This window comes from Silene latifolia, chromosome 3 (genome assembly GCF_048544455.1).
Source record: "Silene latifolia isolate original U9 population chromosome 3, ASM4854445v1, whole genome shotgun sequence".
Classification (NCBI taxonomy): domain Eukaryota; kingdom Viridiplantae; phylum Streptophyta; class Magnoliopsida; order Caryophyllales; family Caryophyllaceae; genus Silene; species Silene latifolia.
The window spans coordinates 66,713,931-66,734,092 of NC_133528.1; the positions used below are offsets into that span (position 1 = coordinate 66,713,931).

At 37.0% G+C, this 20,162-nt stretch overlaps 1 long non-coding RNA gene across 2 annotated transcripts; it reads left to right on the forward strand.

Annotated features, from left to right (window-relative positions):
• The first annotated feature begins 13,131 nt into the window (after positions 1-13,131).
• On the forward strand, positions 13,132-13,399 carry LOC141646124 (uncharacterized). 2 transcript variants are annotated; one of them, XR_012545359.1, is made up of 2 exons: positions 13,132-13,191; positions 13,297-13,399. It is a non-coding gene; the product is annotated as an uncharacterized LOC141646124 (long non-coding RNA). The 2 variants fall into 2 exon arrangements; XR_012545360.1 differs by having other exon boundaries at positions 13,302-13,399.
• The last annotated feature ends 6,763 nt before the right edge of the window (positions 13,400-20,162 follow it).

Below are 20,162 nucleotides of genomic sequence, written 5' to 3' on the forward strand. Positions count from 1 at the left end.
TACATGTTTCTATATAGTTTTAGTATAAAATGACATTGGCAATGTTGATAATAAATAAATTTTGCAATGAAATAGTACTAATGTGAAATGAGTAATTGCAAACGAAAAAAACCGTGGGTGATAGTGCTGATGTCACTATGACATCAATTGATAACTTTTCAAAGTGAAAATTGTTCTTGTACATATGACGTGGATCAACCACAAGTGTTTATTTGTTCTTTCTTTAATATAAGGAAGATTGTCATTTAAATTTTTTGTCAGCTATTTAAAATCATGAGATGTTATATTTATTTTGAGACCGTTATGTTCATAAAATTCTGTTTTGAATGAATATTGTTGTGTTTATAATTAATTTGGCAAGTTTTTATAACCTCTAATTTTCAGACCCGCAACTATGTTAATAGTCTTACGGTTCTATTACACGCATGATTGTGTTTATTAATGATATATGGTTGTGGTTATTATTTTAATGTGGATGTTTTCGAGTAAAATTAGAGTACGTATATTAATTAATCGTCTTTTCTATTTTTACATCAATTTTATCATTTCTATTTTTATTTGTTATTTTTATTTTAGTTTATCGTCTTTTATTTTTTGTGCCTTGATTTTATCATTTTATTTTTATTTTATTTTAATGGTATTCTGTAATTGTCTCTAATTTTGTAATTATTTTCCTCTAGTTTTGTAAGTGGTAGATATTTAATGTAATTTTATTTACATATTTTGTAAATTTTATATGAGGCGGTCGAAGATTCTAGTGATGTAATTTGTAATCTATTGGTTGTAATAGATATTTAATCTAGTTTTTCAATATCTTTTGTAAATTTGTAAATTTAAGATTTAAGATGTATTTTTTGTAAATGTTAAGTAAATTTTATATAATTAACAGCCAGAATAATTTTATTTTTTTAAATGTTGCAGAAATTTTGAATAATTAACAGCAAGAATATTAACAGGCGGAATATTTGACGGACATAATATTAGATTTGCGGAAGTTCATGCAAGTGCAGAGAGAGAGAGTAATTAATTCAAGTTAAAATATGTGGGGGCCCACTCCTCCTGAATATAAGGAGCCAATAGGAAGCCAAAGAATAACTTGGCTTTTATACTAGTAAGATTGGTTAGTGTTGTATTACCACTTGTGTAAAATTATATGGTAGATATATATTTTTAAATCAACCTTAATTAGAGTAACTGCAAGTTAAAGAAGTATTGTGAAGAGTACATTAGAGCACAAAAAAAAAAAAGAATCAAAGGATGATTTTTAACATATCAATTTATACGAATCCAATATTAACCTCTATCTAACTCGTCTCCAATAAATTGTTCAATCAATTTGTGTTAGTTACATTTCTTGAAAGAGACTCTCTTCGTCCAATTCATTTATTTTTGTACATTTGAATAAAAGACCTCTCACAAAGAATATCAAAGATAAACAAATGATTTTGACGGAGGGAGTAATATGGAGTACTCCAATCCAATCTACTCATTGGAATATTAATGGGAAAGGATCCCTTTTTTACATTAACTAGTTTTATTACCCGTGAAATTCACGGGTTTGTTAACGGTGGACGACTTGGGTTAACATTTATATATCGTAGGTCTATAAGTTGCTCCGAGCACCGCGAATGTGGTAATATACCCACTTATATTTGATCAATGGCGAAATTTAGTCCCCTAAATTTTGATTGTAATAATTTGATACCTTAACTTTATCCAAAAGTTAAATAATATTAGAATTTCAAACATAATCCTAAACATTTTTATTAGTTTGACCAATGGTTTCTCCCATACACGTACATGTTCTAAATGTTGTACAGAAATCAAATTTTATATATTTCGTGCAAGGAAATATAACCAATTATGTAAAGAATTTAACATATAGAATATATTTAGATTTTTTTGTGTCAATGAATTGTATAAATAGATGGACAAAGTTAAGGATCCTAAATGCTATAGATTAAAACTCAACGACTTAATTCCACAATTAACTAAAGTTAAGGATCAATTACCATTTTAAACCAATTTTAACTTATCATCTAAGTTGAGGTTAAATAGTACGAAGTATAAAATATAATTATCTGTTGATCACATATACCTATATTTTTTTAAAATCATGCGACATTCTAAACAATGGTGAATTGTATTAAACCGAAGTACATTGAAAGGCCATAATACCGTCAATGCAACATAACCAATTAATCAATGATATAATTCAATTACATAACCACTTAACCAATACTATAAATTAAGTCGTGCAAAACTAAAGAAATAATTTAATTAATTAATAGAAAATATTACATATTTCTTAATCAACTATGCGGTATCATCTAGAGTCACTAAATTCATCACTTCACCTATATCATTACATGCTATCGAATAACTAACAAAAACAACCCAAACCTAAATGAGACTTTGTGTACAACATTATATGCAAGTCATTTTTCTACATTTTCTCCAAAATTGAGTATGGATCTCTCTGTTTCCTTTTCTTTCCATTCCCTTTCATTTCTCTAATAGAATAATATTTAGAATGCATTGTTATCCATTCACAACCTAGCAGATTCCTTCTCATTCACAACCTAATTAACAACAAAACAACATAATCAAATACTCTATCACAATTGTTACTTCAAAAAAATAAGATCTAGAAATCGTACAATAAAAAGACGGTGAAATAAAACCAAAAATAGTGAAGGCCTGCCCCTTATTCTTCCTTAATTACCCAATTCAATGACAATAAAATGAAGCTTACAAATTGAGAAAATGAATGACACGGGAGAGAAAATAGTTGTAATTGCATGGTGGAATTGTTGAGATAGAACTCATGTTGACCGTTGAGTACAAAGTTTATATAGCAATTGGAACATTAGAGTAGTTGTGTAGACGTCTTTTTTGGTTACCCTTCTAATTTATTATTGGGAGAGGAGGAGGCGTGAAAATTAAGACTTAAAATTGAAGAGTGTAAAAGATAAAGGGTTTTTGGGTGTTACTTAACTTTAAGGTTAGACATAAAACCCATTTTTAATGAGATTTTTTTTAATTAACTTTTTCAATTGAAAAACATTTTTAAGTTTCAAAAGTCTTTTAACTATATTGTATAGATTATTTAGAAAATTAAGAAGTTGACACGTGACACTTTAGAAAATTGCTCAATCTAGCATTTTAATAATATTGTTTAGATGAGGATAATCATAATTGGAATAATCATAATCCAAATCATTTTGAATGAATTTGGCCAAATTAATATGCTAATTTTCTAATTGGAATAATAACACGGGTAGTATGAAAAATATCATTAAAAGTAAAAAAACTTACGTATTTTCTTATTTAGTACGTCGTAAATAACTAAACGTTAGAAAATTTAATCACCCTTATTTGTCACACACTGTTTATAAGTTTATATATGTTGCTTAATTTTATTCGAAGTACTCTATTTTTTTCCTCTGATTTTTTAACTTATGAGAGGTAAAATATGAAAAAATGAATATAAAATTAGTGTTGATTTCATATTTGTTTATCACGCAATATACATTTAATTATACTCATTATTGTATTTAAGATTTTGAACTCACTCGGTTATTTTGATACATTGGGAGATAGTCATCTCATTTAAAAGTCTTAGTTATTGGTTATGATCGAATTAACAAAATTACATCTCAAATAATAATATATTCAATTTAATTTGACTAACAAATGCCAAAATTTAAAAAATAAAACCACATGAATTGATCGAGTTTAAATTATTACAAATAACCGATATTCAATAATCATAATTTATTAAAGGTTATTTCTTATATATTAAAAACTCCAACAATTATCAACTCCATAATTATTTAACATTGATTTGTAACTCACCTGACCAATTTTTTATATCAGACTATTTCTTTCAATGAATGAATGACGATGCTCAAACCTCTCTTAGATTCCACCTTTGTCTCGACACGATGAAGTGTCAGGTGACTCAGGTCATAGTGTATATCTATAATTTACCTGTCAGCAAAAAATGTTATGTCAATGAATAAAATTGATCGATGTTTCAAGTTCAATAGACAATATATAAAGTAAACAAATGATTGAGATAAATAATATACAAAAAAAATTGAATCTTCAAAAGCCATTATACGTACAATCATTTTGGCCTCAAACTCGACTCTCAAACTACAACCCATACACTCGTAAATTAATCTACGGAGCAGCAATCGAATCGTCAAGTCCCTATAAAATCGAATTATAAAGTAGATATTAGATGAAATATTTCAATCTACGAAGCAGCAATAGAATCGTCAGGTCCCTAGAAAATGGAATTATAAAGTAGATATTAGACGAAATATTTTAAAATAAAGTACGTAGTATTAAAATCAATAAAAATCATTTACCAAAGGGAAGAAGATATGGGGTTGAGATATTCTAATAGTAGAAGGTAAATTAATTATGATCAAACATTATATGCAAATTCCTTTACGTCTAAGATTGTAAATATTTGACCACATCTTGTTAAACTGGGTACTCATTTTAATTTTGAGAAGATTAATTTTATACTTTCCATGAATAACGGCTTAAATCTTGGATTTATTTATTATTTACATTTTTAAATAATTTTAACTAAAGATTTGTTATAACTGCTATAAATAGATTAAGTATTCAATGTAACTATTAAACTCGGAGTTGACACGTGGCAAAATTTCTCAGCAAATAACATGTGGCAGACTGGTTTTTGCTTTAATATAATACTCCCTCCTATTCTCCATTTTGTTCCCCTTTGTTGTGGGCACAATATTTTAGGAGAGGAATAAAATATGAATTGTGAGTTGGGTGGAGTTTGGTGATAGGAGAGAGGAATGGATAATTAGGAATTAAATAAGAAATTGTGAGTTAGGTGGGGTTTGGTGATAGGAGAGAGGAATGAATAAATAGAAATTAAATAAGGAATTGTGAGTTGAGTGGGGTTTGGTGATAGGAGAGAAGAATGAATAAAATAAGAGTAAAAGTTTCCAAAAAAAAGAAAGGGGAAGAAAACCTGAATAATCCGTTTAAGGAAATAGGGAAGAAAATGGTGAATAGGAGGGAGTATATGATTATCAGAGTCGCCCTTTTCTCGTACTATAACTAGTTAAACTCATTTGGGGATTGCCCCTCTAGGTCTCTAAATAAACCTGGCAAACGAGTCATTCAATTCGGTTTCAGATCAGGTTAGATTTGTTCGGTTTGAATCGGATTTATTTAATTTTCAATTTCAGTTCAATTTTGATCGGTTCATTTCAATTAGCCACTCTAGTCGGTTTATACTATTTTGAGTCGGGTACGACTTAGGTCAGGTCAATATCAGACTTTTAGTTCACTCACAACCTAAGTCACAAAGTCACCATCTAGGTTGCACGGAGACGCCTAGTTTTGGGCGTTCCCGTGTCGGACACCGTATCGAACACGGACACGCATAAGACACGCCTGCAAATATTTTGGACACGCCAAAAATCGTGTCCTCGGTTTTTATTTTAAAAGAACGGCCTAACTTGGTTGGACACTGTCCGTGTCTGCTGGACACTCCAAATAATGGTTTTGAAAACAACTTTGATTTCTAAATTCTATATCGACTTCACAAATCACTTCTCCCCGTACATCTCACTTCTCTCCTTACTCCTTCTACGCCGTCAGCCCCTTGCTTCCTCCGGTCGTCGGTGATGCAGGAGCATTAAGAGGTAATGATTTATTGATAAGTGGAAATATTTCAAAAATGATTAAAGGATTTAAGATTGATTTAAGACAAGCAACCGTGGTAATTTGGGAAGAAATCAGTCAGAACCGAAGACAGATCAATGAACACACACGCGGACTGTTCAATACCCTTTAGCATTGTTCACGTGTTTACTTGACGCCCAAGGAAGTGACGTTGAGAATTTTTACCAAAAGGAGTCATATCCTAGTTTAATTATATTTAGATAATAAGTATTTTGTGTTCAAATAGGATTATCTTATTTTCCTAAGTCGAGGTTGTGTAATACGTTCCTATAAATTTAGGAAAGTTTAGTTTCCTAATTCTAGATAGAGTTATTATTTCCTAATTAGTTTAGGAAAATTTATTTATTATTTTCTATTATGTTTAGGAGTCTATGTTAGTAGTATAAATAAGGAGTCTTGTAATCTTTATTACTCAGAATACATTGAGTTTGAGAATTAATACAAGTTTTCTTGTTGCTTATTGCTTGCGAGCTTTGAGTGTCTTATTTCTTTCTTGCGAGGGAGAGATTAGAGTCTGAGTCAATCCTTGCGAGGTGAGAGTCACAAAACCAGTCGTGTGTGAGTTCGAGTTCCTTGCGAGGGAGGAGAGTTTATTCACGTCATATCCTAGTTTTAGTTGAGGGGTCTTGCGAGATTTTCACAACTAATCCATATCCTTTTTATATTTTTTCGTTCAATATCATACAAAAAAACCAAAAATAAACAGTTTAATTTCCGCTGTGTATTTTATCAACCTTAAACGAACAGTCCAACTTACTGTTCAGATTCAATTCGTACTATATTTTACATCAAATTGGTATCAGAGCCAGGTTATTAATTTGTTTCTTAACAAGTTAATCTTGGGAAGTGAAGATGCCAGGAGATGCCGATTCAAGCAAGGGTACTGGAGACGTTACAAGCACACTTCAAACGCAAATAGATAAGATGAGGGAAGCTATGGCCGAGCTAAAATATATGATGAAGAACCTTCCAGTTGGACGAGGTAGAGAACGAAGTCCAAGTCGAAGTAGGTCCCGTGGGTCAGATTCAGATGATGCAATTTCCAAACCTTAGAAGGAAAGCAAGAACGATGATGATCGAGGTCTAAAGCTTGACATACCTGATTTCATTGGAGATTTGGATCCCGAGAAGTTCTTGAATTGGATTAGGCAAGCTGAACGAGTTTTTGAATAAAAGGAGTATGGTGAGCATAAACAATTCAAGGTAGTTATTCTAAAACTTACTAAATATGCATCATTGTGGTATGAAAACCTGAAAAAACAGAGGAAGCGAGATAAGAAAGGCAAGATTGATACTTGGGAGAAGCTAAAGAAGCATCTTATGAGGAGATTCTTACCAAGAGACTATGATCAAGAAAATTACCTAAAGTTGCAAGCTTTATCACAAGAGGGGCTGTTCGTGGCTGAGTATATTAAAGAGTTTGAAAAGATGATGATTCTTTGTGACTTGGAAGAGAAAGAAGAGCATAGATTTGCAAGATTCATCAAGGGACTTACGCCATCAATTGCTTCTAGAGTCGAAGTTCAGATTTACAATGGATTCGATGATGTTTGTAGATTGGCTTTAAAGTTTGAGAAACATGATAAAGCAAGAAAATCTTATGCCTATTCAAGAGGAGCAAATTCAGGTTCAAGTTCTTATTCAGAGCCAGAATCTAGCAAGCCTAAGGAAGTTCAAATAGAAGACGTGAAAGATAAAGGCAAAGGAGTAGTCGTGGAGCCTACTAGGGGAAGTTCTATGAGGCGATGTTTCAAGTGTCAAGGCTATGGACACATAGCTAATGAGTGTGCTCAACAACGAGCTCTAACCACGCAAGAGCTTCGCAAGATGATCTCTAATTTTGTCACACTAGAAAACGAGAGTCCACGTCACGAGAAAGGCGACAAGGAAGAAAGAATGATCTATGGTGTTGAACCATTGAGTGATGATGATCAACAAGAAGAAGTGGTTCGGAATTTACATCTCCAAACTAGTCAGATCAAGGAAGATGAGATTGAGTTTGTTGTTACTCATGAGGAAGAAGAAGAGCATGTCGAAAACAAGTTTCAAGAAGAGCAAGACGTTCACGAAGAAGTAGCAAAAAAGCATGCACAGAACAGTATAGGTGACTGTCAGATTGTGGAGATGCCTTATCTTGCCCAAACAAACAGTTCAGCAGAAAGTCCGATTAAGTGTGATGAATCAAAAAGGGAAAACGAGATTGACACAAATATTGTTGAATCATTAGATGAAGGTGATAATGAAGAAATTCCAAATATGTCCAACGGTAAGTCCGACGATTCTTGTTTATTACCAATCATAGATAAGGAGGTACTACAAGATAATACTTATTCGGATTTTCAATTCAAAGAACCGTATAAGTCGCCACTTGATATATCCATTAACAAGAAACTATATGGTGGGAACTATCAATGTTACTTCGTGAGTTCGATTCATATGGAAGCTCAAGATGATTTGATTATTCCAAACAAATCTCGTTTTGACTTTGCAACACTTGTGCAAGGAGGGAGGTGGGGTGGAAGGCACAAGAAAATATGGTTCAAAGGGTATAGGCTTAACAACGAAGGGAGTAATCCTAGAATCTGCAAGAGGGTTGCTACATTGGAGGAGTTCGAAGGGGTTCTACTTGGGATCGTAACTATTATCATGATTAAATTTGTATGGTTCGTTTTTAATTCGGGTGGTGTGGACATGGGCCACGAGCACGGTCTGTGGATTTGGGCCACCTGCCGGTCCGTAGTCACGGGCCACCTGCACGCCAAGCCAATCTGTGGACATGCAGCGGTCTTTTGAAAGCCATGCTCGGTGGCGTAAAAATGCTTTCCACCGGATCGCTTTAGATCGGCCGGTTTCGTCTCGGCAAAGGTCTCGAAACGATTAGAGATGTTCGGAGTCGCCACCAAGCATTTGTGGGATGCTTGGAACCCGTTCAAATCCACTTTATACCTAGGTCAATCAAGGCAAAAAGAGGTGTTTGACATAGGTACTAAAGATAAGGACTCGTCCCCCTTTTAGCATTCTATGCCTAAAATGACTCTCGTGCGCCCTGGATAAGGCCATCCACTATCCAAAGATTCTGAGTAAGGGGTGAGGGTACGTATTGGGAAGCCCTTTAATCGGACACCCAATCCCGCCCGCGGTAGCGGCCTCTACTGATCGATCGTGGTTGTTTAAGTGCAAGAGTTGATAAAACGGTGTAAATGCATGAATGCACATCCAAAAGTTTAACCTAACATGTGAGAGCTTTCTATGTCGGTTGATTTAATCCAAGTATCAAGTATAAGATGTCAAGTTGGATTTATGGTTGATTTGCGTATGAGAACGGAAATTAAACATCCGTTTACCAAATTCGGGTTATGATGCTTAACACGATCCATTTATTGAAAAAGGGTGTCAAATGACAAAGTGTAAAAACGTAAGCTTGTCAATCTGATCCGTCATGTATTCGGATTAACCGTAATCGGGATCGTCCTAGACAAGTGCTAAAAACGAGGCAGAACAGTGCCAGGCAGCCACATTAAGGAGCGAGCCTATTGGCGAGGTAAGGGGCTCTGCCCAGGTTTTGAAATATGAAAGCAGAGGGCCTCTTGGGGCGCGAGCCATGGGGCGAACCAAGAGATGCCTCCTGGTTGTTAAAATGGTTGTTTAAAACCGTATTTGCGAATAAAAGATTTGCAAGTATTGTTTGCATGACTCAGAATAATTACTATTGTGTTAGTAACATTCGTTGTCGGATTTGCATATTTGAAAAGTATAGTTTACAAATAAAAATGTAAAATGTTTGATTTGAACTAATTATGTTAAGATCATTTCTTTGTAATTAGTCAAGTTAATCATCGTACTCAGATTAAACCGACATGGTATAAAGAACCAAGGATGATTATGAATTATGACTAATATATTTACAAATGTAAACAAATGAGAAAAATGGTAAACAAAAGAAAAAGGGTGTTAAAATACCGATTAATTTGTAATTGACCAATAATATCATCGAATCACGGATTAAACCGTCATGGTATAAGGAACCAAGGATGATTTCGGTAATGGTCAAAATATGTTTATCATAAAAATGAATTAAAATGGTAAAAACCGTAAAAATAAAGAAGTAAAAGTAAAACTAAAAGAAAGTGTTGAAGGAAAGACGAACTCAAACACGGATGAGTCTGACCCAGACACCCACAAGAGGCGCGAGCCTCCCTGCATAGCAAGGAGCTTCTGTCTCAGGCCAAAACTCGGTTTTGGCTCGTCTAACCTATATTTGAATCGTGTTATGCATTGTTCATGTTTATAAAGTTATGAAAATAGTAAGGACATGAAATAAATGAGATATTTACACCCTCAAACTTACGTGTATTGATGTTTGCGAAGTAGACGACTTTAGAGACGGTTTTCTCGTTGTGACTAATCGCGATCAAAGAAGTTTAAAAAGGTGCCTTAAAAAAGGATTTAGTTTTGAAAATATGTTAAAAATATGTTAGTTAAAACATGTTGATTAATGAATTGAGTTGGTCAAATGGGTCGGTCGAATGCACGGCGACGGTACCAAACAAAATGTATAAGGCTTGTGTTTACGATCGGTAGGTCGTAAACACGTGTCGATTTTGTGACTTAGGAAGTCGGGTCTAGAAGTTTAAGGGAGAAGGAGGGGGCGGACTCTCGCGTCAGGATTATGGTGTATGATGGTGGGTATTTATAGAGAAATATGGAATGGTAGGTCGGTTAAGTTTGCTTGGAGGCTAAGCAGACACCTGCTTTAGGCGCGAGCTACCTCGTGATGTAATGGGGTGCCTTGTCCTTTTCAATTTGGACGTGGACAATTCTCCATCCATTGTTTGGTTGGATTGATGTGTGGTATCCAAATAGGATATCGTGTAACAATATGGACATCTAATAAGATGATTTTGGGTGTTACTTGAGGTAGGTGTTTTGTGTGCCTGACTCGGGTTTGACCCGTGTGAGTCGGGATTTGAATTTCGAGTCGATTTTTTGGCTCGGTGTTGGTTTTGACTCTAATTAGGGTCATTTTAATGGAAATGACATGATAAAGACATTCATGGCATTATTTTTGACATTCGGGATTTGGGTTGACTCAGGTTGACTCGAGTTGCGGGTTTCTAAGTCGGTTTTGGGTCCGAAGACGGTTTTAACTCTAAATAGTGTTATTTTAATGCAAATGAAGTTAGAAAACTTTTGAAATCATTTTTCATATCCGAGTAGTACATTAAACCGTCTCATGTATAGCCAATCCACGCACGCATATCAAAAACACGTTATAGTCCGATCATCATCGGATGGTTTTTGGGAAGGTGCAGATACTGGGTATCTACAGGTGGTTTCACATATCTTCAAAATTTGAGGACAAATTTCTTTAAAGAAAGGGAGAATGATGCAGAAGCATTAGGAGGTAATGATTTATTGATAAGTGGAAATATTTCAAAAATGATTAAAGGATTTAAGGTTGATTCAAGACAAGCAACCGTGGTAATTTGGGAAGAAATCAGTCAGAACCGAAGACAGATCAATAAACACACACGCGGTCTGTTCAATACGCTCCAGCATTGTTCACGTGTTTACTTGACGCCCAAGGAAGAGACGTTGAGACTTCTTACTAAAAGGAGTCATATCCTAGTTTAATTGTATTTAGATAATAAGTATTTTGTGTTCAAATAGGATTATCTTATTTTCGTAAGTCGAGTTGTTGTAATACTTTCCTAATTTATTTAGGAAAGTTTAGTTTCCTAATTCTAGATAGAGTTATTATTATTTCCTAATTAGTTTAGGAAAGTTTATTATTTTCTATTATGTTTAGGAGGTTATGTTAATAGTATAAATAGGGAGTCTTGTAATCCTTGTTACTCAGAATACATTGAGTTTGAGAATTAATACAAGTTTTCTTGTTGCTTATTGCTTGCGAGCTTTGAGTGTCTTATTTCTTTCTTGCGAGGGATCAGAGAGATTAGAGTGTGAGTCAATTCTTGCGAGGTAAGAGTCACAAAACCAGTTGTGTGTGAGTTCGAGTTCCTTGCGAGGGAGGAGAGTTTATTCACGTCATATCCTAGTTTTAGTTGAGGGGTCTTGTGAGATTTTCACAACTAATACATATCCTTTTTATGTTTTTCGTTCAATATTATACAAAAAAAAACCAAAAATAAACAGTTTAATTTCCGCTGCGTATTTTATCAACCTTAAATGAACAGTCCAATGTACTGTTCAGATTCAATTCGTACTATATTTTACATCAGGCGGTCTTTCTTTGTCGCCGCCTTTCCTCATCGGCGACCTGTGCTCATTGCTCACCAGGTGACTTTTCACTTTTCCCTAATTTCTCAATCTAGTTTTAATTTCTATAATAATCTCTACATAAAACTAAGTTTCTAATTAATCATATATCGAAATCAATCGTTGTTATTATTATTATTATTATTGTTGTTGTTGTTGTTGTTGTTGTTGTTGTTGTTGTTGTTGTTGTTGTTGTTGTTGTTGTTGTTGTTGTTGTTGTTGTTGTTGTTGTTGTTGTTGTTGTTGTTGTTGTTGTTGTTGTTGTTGTTGTTGTTGTTGTTGTTGTTGTTGTTGTTGTTGTTGTTGTTGTTGTTGTTGTTGTTGTTGTTGTTGTTGTTGTTGTTGTTGTTGTTGTTGTTGTTGTTGTTGTTGTTGTTGTTGTTGTTGTTGTTGTTGTTGTTGTTGTTGTTGTTGTTGTTGTTGTTGTTGTTGTTGTTGTTGTTGTTGTTGTTGTTGTTGTTGTTGTTGTTGTTGTTGTTGTTGTTGTTGTTGTTGTTGTTGTTGTTGTTGTTGTTGTTGTTGTTGTTGTTGTTGTTGTTAAATTTAGGGGTTTTTAATTTGGAGATTGTTTGTTTGATTTGGGGGTAATTTTCGAAAGATAAGGTTTGTTTGATTTGGGGGTAATTTTTAAAAGCTAGGACACTCATATTATGTCTAATGTTTGTTGTTTGCTGCACCTCTAATATCCGAATGGAGTCCTTAATTAGGACATTAGAATCGTTGATGATAATGCATCGGGTAATGATGCTTGATGGGGTTTGTAATTTGGAACCTTTCATGTTTTTTACGAAGTATTTATTTTGTAAGACTTTAAAGTTTATTTAAATTTGGCTTTGTAATTTGGAACTTTGTAGTTTGTAAGACGTAATTGATTTTCATGTATAATACATTAGTATTGGTTGTCATTTTACGACTTTGTAACCTTTAAATGACAAAAGTTTAGATGTTGGTTGTAATGGGCTTTAAATTCCCTTTATTTTAATATGTATATTGGTTTTTTTTTTGCCGTGTCCCGTGTCCTATAAAAATCGGAGTGCCGTATATCGTGTTGTGTGCGTGTCCGTTTTCGTGCAACCTAGGTCACCATTATACTACATTTTAATATTTTATACCTCTAAAACCCTCGCTTGAACTCTCGTTCCATTCCCAATTTCCCGTCTCCCTGGTGTTTTGGTTTCACCGCTAATCTCTTCTTTCAATCACTAACTCAAGATATTTTCATAAAGTTGCAATCTTTCTATTCCAGATTTCAATTTATCAAATCATTTTTCACTTTAGTGCAGTAAAAATGGCAATGAGAGGAGCAACACAAAAAGGATGTATTGATATGAATGCAATTGGTGGGTTCTTCACCAGATTCACTCATTCCCTTGCAATTGCACCATCATTCATGTAGATACCCGTATCCGTCGATATTGGAATTTATAGAGAACCCGACAAACACCCGATGATGATAGGACACATGTATTCTTTAGTTGTCATTGTCATTATTTGGAGCTCGTTTTACGAGGTAGAATGGGCGTCGTCGATGAAGTATTTTATTAATTTAAATGATATTTAAATTAACGTTTTTAGTGAATTCATTCTGTTAATTTAAATGATATTTGAATTAATGTTTTTAGTGGGTTCATTTTGTTATTTTAAATGATATTTAAAATTAATGTGTTTTTTGAGTGAATTCATTTTTATTTAGTTTAAATGATATTTAAATTAAAGCTTTATTTTGAATTTATTTTCTTAAGTTATTTTATTGAAAATAAAATAAATATTTGATTTGAAAAATCATTTTATAAGTATATTTGATTTGAAAAGTCATTTATTTCAATTTGTTAATTGGTTTGAAAAATCAATTTTAAAAGCGAAAAACTCGTTTTGCATCGTGTGTTTTGAGCTCGATTTTAGCTCGGTTTTTAAGCCCGTTTCCTTTGCGAATTGGCACGAATCTCGAGTACACTAACCCACCTATACCAATACCCATCAACCCATGTTCGAACCCCCATACCATGGCCCAAATTCTCGTTCAAAACCAACCACAAGCAGCCCGCACCCAAACCGCAAACAGTCCCCTGTTTTGCGAGCCAATTCCCGAGCCCAAACCCGCTTCAAACACTACCAAGACCCGTACCCATTAACCCTAACCCATACCCTAGTATCCTACCCATATTATCCTAGCTTGATCACCAAGAAATCCCCCAAAACGAACCCTAGAAACCCCTCCCAAAACCGATGGACAGCAGCTATGTTCATTGAGCCCGATTTGCCTCTCCTCCCTTTTAACCTATTTTAAACCCTTATAAATACCACCCCTTCACCATACAATCATTCCTCTAAGTTCTCCATACATCCAACCATCACCCACAAGCTTTAAACCTCAGAAACAAACCCTAAACATCCTCCAAAAACCCTAAACAAAACCGACACACAAACTGAAACTGTTTGTGTGTCTCCTTCGAAAACCCTTTCGTTCCTCCATCAAATCACCATAAAAATTCGAGTTTCTTGTTCCTAATTAACCACATAACATCCATCTACACATTAGACAAAGATTTACGAGCCGAATTGACCTTGAGAGCACACGAGATCCCTCGAAAAACAGAGTGAAATAACACTCTGTTTTCGCGGTTTACTCTTGTCTGTCCAGTTCTGTTTGTGCTCGTTTTTCGTGCCCAATAACCCAAAACTAGCCGGGGTCGCTTTAAGATCCTTGTTCTCCTCTCTTTCTAGTTTCCAAAACATCTTTCGGATCGAATTTTCGTCGTGAAACGAGGGAGATATCACTGTTTTAAAACTGCTGTCCAGAAACTTTCCAAAACGCGTGTTGCTTTGTTACTTCGTCGACGACGGCCTCTCGAGATAAGATCTACCATCGATTACGACCCAAGACGGTGTCAACGATACATGTAGGTTGAGGGTGCATCAAATCCCCTTCTCTTCTCTCTTTTTATTTCGTTTTTTTGCCTTTTTTTATTGTCTTTTTTTGTTTGTTTTTCGTTTTAATTATCGTTTGTTTTAAATTAACTACGAAACTAGTTAGTCCGAGTATGAGTTAAAGTACCACCATGAACACCCGCGTTGACTTGAGATGGGAAAAGAAACCGCTCCTTCTGTCGGTCGTACACCCCGTCTCATTTACATATCCTCGTGTTCAAGGTAGGGCATAAATAAAACAAGTTATCTAACTTCGATCTTCGCTTTCGACCCTCTTCTTTGTTTCGGCCAAATCGATGGACCTTAGGACCCGTTGCATGTTAGTTTAACTTCTGATTGTTAACCTATGACGTAATTAGATGACTTTAAATCGATTTAATAATCTAATTAGACACTTTAGGTGGCTTCGACGTAAGTTATAAAATCAATCGACGATTTCTGTAAATAATTGAATGCATCTATCTCTTTCACCTAATTTCTCGCTAGTATAAGAGTGCGTGATTAGCACCTTCTTATTGACACTCGATGAGTTAAATTAATTAGCGAATTTAACCTAATTGGACCCTTTAGGCCGTGTAGAATGCACCCTTGCGCGACAATCAATCAACATCGTTTTTAACTCGTTTTCTAACTTGTTTTCGATTCCTTTTCGCAATCATTCGATCTAATCAATAAATCTAACTTAGGAACTAGGTTGGCTTTGGTTGGGCCGTGGTTGGCCGTGTGTTTGGCCGTGTGTTTGGCCTTTCCTATTTCGTTTGTTTTTGCATCGTTCGTTCTTTATTTGTTTTATCACTTGTAATTAATTTATGTTTCTTTGAGTCACGTTTTGTAATCTATTTGTAATTAGTTCTCCTTTTTGAGTCAAAACCTTTTCTAAAAACCTTAGTTTTATTTGGTTAGACGGTTGTTCCCAATGCTTGTAGGAGCGTAGTAAACCGCATGTTGTTTAAAGCAACATGGCCCGGTTTATGCTAATGCATGCTTTGGTGCGTAGCCCAATGTCTAATTCGATGGGATTAAGTGAGAGCACGCAATACGAGGAGGGACCCACGGCCGTGTGTCATGTAGGCCGTGAGTCACCTCCCCCATGTGCACGGTTTTCAAGGCCCAATGGCCGTGTGTTTTGTGTCGTGTTTGGAGTTGTATGTAGCAATTGTATTTAGATCGAGTTGTATCTTTAATTTGTTGTTGTGTCGGCATGAAATGCCTGGGTTGTAATAGGTAGATCCCAACGGCTCCCCCATTCCCCCTTAAGCCTTGTTTGTTTGCTTTACATGTTGTTAGATCAATCAACCCACATGCTAAGTTACAACTTTGACAAAGTTAGTTTAGTTGCATCTAAAACGACATAGAAATTGTTGTCACATGATAGGGTTAAAACAACGTTTGCATATCATACATCGTAGTAGCTATGACCTTGTTTGAAATCCGACACTTGACTTAGTAGAGGCCGTTATCGACGGGCGGGGTTGGGTGTCCTTATGGGCTTCCCAACACGTACCCTCACCCCTTACTCAAGATCTATGGTTTGTGGATCCGTCTAAATACCATTGGATTACGAGAGTCATTCAAATCGAGTGATATAGGGTACAAGTCTTTATCTTTAATCACTCGTAGTCGATTGGCTTTATGCTTTTCGATGAAAGGTGTAAAGTTGACTTGAACGGTTCCAAGTTCCCAAAAAACTTGGTGGCGACTCTAATATGTCTTAATTCGATTCGAAAGAACCTCGAGTCGATTATGTCAGGTGTGGATCCATCGGACGCAGTTCCCGAGGGCCTTGTCCACAGTTTGGCGACTCCGCTGGGGAAAAGAGGACTAGTTACACTTTGTTTCTAGGGTCTTTTCCTCCGAGGTGAAACTTGAAAAGAAAGTGTTGGAAAGTAAAACATTACTCATAGTGCTACGATTCATGCATAAACCCTTAAGGACTTGCCCGGGCCGTCCCAGCGTTTCTTCGTGATGCGTGGGGGGCGACGTCCCACTATGCTAGGAAGCTGCACATTGCTCGCTTCCACTTCGCCTCGCGTGGTTCTTGATGGTGGGGACGATCTTCAAGGTACTTTACCTTAAGACACCTTGCTCTATAAGACCGCAAAAGGATGGAGGGCATAGACCTTCTTGTAGAAGACTTGCCGAGACTTAGAGATGTCTAGGAGCATACATCCTTACAACATGAGAATGACAATGTGCAATTTGTTTTCCCGAGTCTTTTTCGAAATTTCCCATGTCCTTTTCAAAACCGAACTTTTGAACAACTTACTTTCAAAATAGCATGGTTTTAAAAACGCGGAATGCTGCCCAAATAGGACTTGAATTTTCGGCCCAAAATGAGCTTTTATAGCGGCATCTTTGCCCATTTCAAATCTCATTTTCGAATCAATCTTTCATTTTTTTCAAAACCAATCCAAAATGCCTCTCGAACCTCAACCAAGCATGAAATGCGTCAAGTTGTGTCCGGGTCATGGCCGTGTTAGGCCGGGTGTGTTTCGTTCTAAGAGTCTAGAACACGACCTTGTTGGGTCACCCAAACTCACCTCTTGGGCTTTGAGTCATGTTGGTCGACCTTTTGGTCTAGAATAGTCCACAAAAAACGTCCAGGCTAGGCCCTTATGGACGTTTCACGCGAACCCATGGGCTATGTTAGCCCAATCACGGGTTTGGTCACACCAAGTCCAGTTTAGAATCGAGTTATGACAGCTTGAGTCATGTCGTTTTGTCGAGTCTAAAATGAACCAATGTCTAAATCAAACCGTGAGTCGAACCTTTGGTTAACCAATCTCAAGTCGAGTCTGTGTTTGAGTCAAGTTGGGGTCGTGTCCTTAAGTGTGCAGGGGCTCTTACTTTAAATATTGACTCAGTACGGGGTTTTCTTGTAGAAAGGCCGCCCAAAACCCGACGTCAAGCAATGGAAGATGTTGTTAACAAGCTTGCGAGGCCGTGAACCTCATGATGACCCGAATGGAAGCAATCGAATCTAGGCTGAGTGAAGATTCACCTCCACCCCTCCACCGTGGCCGATCGATCCGGAGAAACGGTTCAAGTTCATCGAAGACCGTTTGAAGCTCTCCCAGGGGAAGAACATCCACTATGAGAATGCTAGGACCTACGCCGATTCGGGATAAGTTGCCCACGAACATGGTACTCACCGACATCCCAAAGTTCAAGGGCATGAAGATCCGATCCACCATGTTAAGGCCTATAAAGGGTACTTAGCACTGAAGGGAGTACCTGCGATATGCTCTCGAAATCTTCGCCCAATCTCTCGGGTGAACACCCAAAGGCTTGGTTCTACAATCTTGACCTCAAGAACTTCCCCACTTTCGAAGATATTACGGTGGAGTTCGTAAGCACTATGCGACAATGTTGAGATTCAAACCAACATAAGAACCTTGGAAGTCATGACACGGAAAGAGAAAGAGGGCTTTACTGAATTCCTCGCAAGATGGCGCGCTGAAAGCGTGAAACTAGCTAAGAAGCCCGACGAAGTTGAAATGGTGGATAAGTTCGTAAAGAATCTACGACCTGTTTACCGTAATGCTCGAAATACCGAGAATTTTGGTTCTTTCAAAGAATTGATAAGGATCGGGATAAAGGTAGAGGACGATGTCCGAATTCTTCAAGCCGAGAAGCCAAAAGGGATACCAAGGGGCTTCGTCATCTAAAGCAAAAGCGCCCCAGCGGCCCACTTTGTTGAAACTGTCAATCTCCTAGATGGACAGTCAAAAAGGCCTCCGCGCCAAGCTCCGAGGGTATTCACTGATATCGGGTGCACTTACGCCTATGCTCTCCAAAGGCTCATGGCCCAAGGAAAGTTGAAGCCCATTGGTCCAACTGCGGACCCTCCTGCCGATCAACAAGGCAAATGGTTTAAACCGAATGCCCTCGTGCCTTTCATCAAGGGAAGGGACACGATGCGAAAGGTGCTTTAGACTAAAGCACGAAATTCAAGATATGATTGAGAACGGAACGCTCCCAATCCCGGCTATAAAACCCAACAACGTCACCAATCCATTTGGCGACCACACTAACTTTGTCTCTACTGAAGATAGCGTCGATTACTCTCACTTGATCCGCCCATATCGTCTAAAAGGGGTTTTCGTCGGAAGAATATTCGTGGATTGCTCCAAATTCCTACCAAGCTCGAGAAACGAGATTACGTTCGGGGATTTTGTGGTCGATTGTACTCCTTACATACTCCGAAGCGGCAATGAAATCAATGGCGTTTGGGCCGATGACGAGGATGATGTTTACCTCGTCAAAGGTGCGACAATTCCTCATACCCAAGAAGAAATCTTAAAGGCGAGGCAAGACGCCCTAGAGTCAAACCATTTGACTAGATCCGGACGCCCATATCGTGTGGAGAAGGCTAAGGATACCCCGAGTAAGGCACCTCAAAAGGAGCCGGCAGTGGTCGAAGTTCTTGGTGAAGGGTCGACCTCCGAGGCTTCCCTCATCAAGCAACTCCAAAAGACTAAGGCCGACGTATCTATTTGGCAACTTATCTTGAGCTCTTTCGAGCATCGTCAAGCTTTGTTGCAAGCTTTGATGAACATGACCGTGTCGTCAAATACTACTCCTGCGGACATGGTCGCTCACATCGCCCAGAATCGGCCTCAGGTTACCAACGGTGTGACATTCTCGACGAAGATCTGCGCCGTTCGGGCCTCGACATAACCTGGCCCTCTATATTGCTACCGTGTGCCTCAACAAGCATATCCCTATGACCTTGGTTGACGACGGATCGGCCGTCAACGTACTCCCTCTGAAAACGGCGCATATCCTGGGCTTGGACAAGAATGACTTCATCCCCACTACGCAGACAGTTCGGGCATTCGATGGCACTGTGCGTCGAGTGAGTGGACTTATCGATCTAGTAGTACAGACTGGGCAAGTGGAAAAGAAAATAAGTTGCCAAGTAATTGACATATGCTCGTCCTTCAACTTATTGTTGGGAAGGCCCTGGATCCATGCCGCTAAGGCCGTGACATCAACACTGCATCGAAAAATCAAGGTCCCACTCAATGGCAAAACCGTCACCATTGACGCCACGCCAGTATGTGGCAGGAGGAGACATTACTTCGAAGTAAGGGTCGAAGCTACCAATGACGCATGCGGTTTCGAGATTGTCAATATGATCGAATTTGAACTCCGAAAATATGGATCTACATACGGGAAGTCATGTTTGTGAGGTGATTCTCAAAACTGGGAAG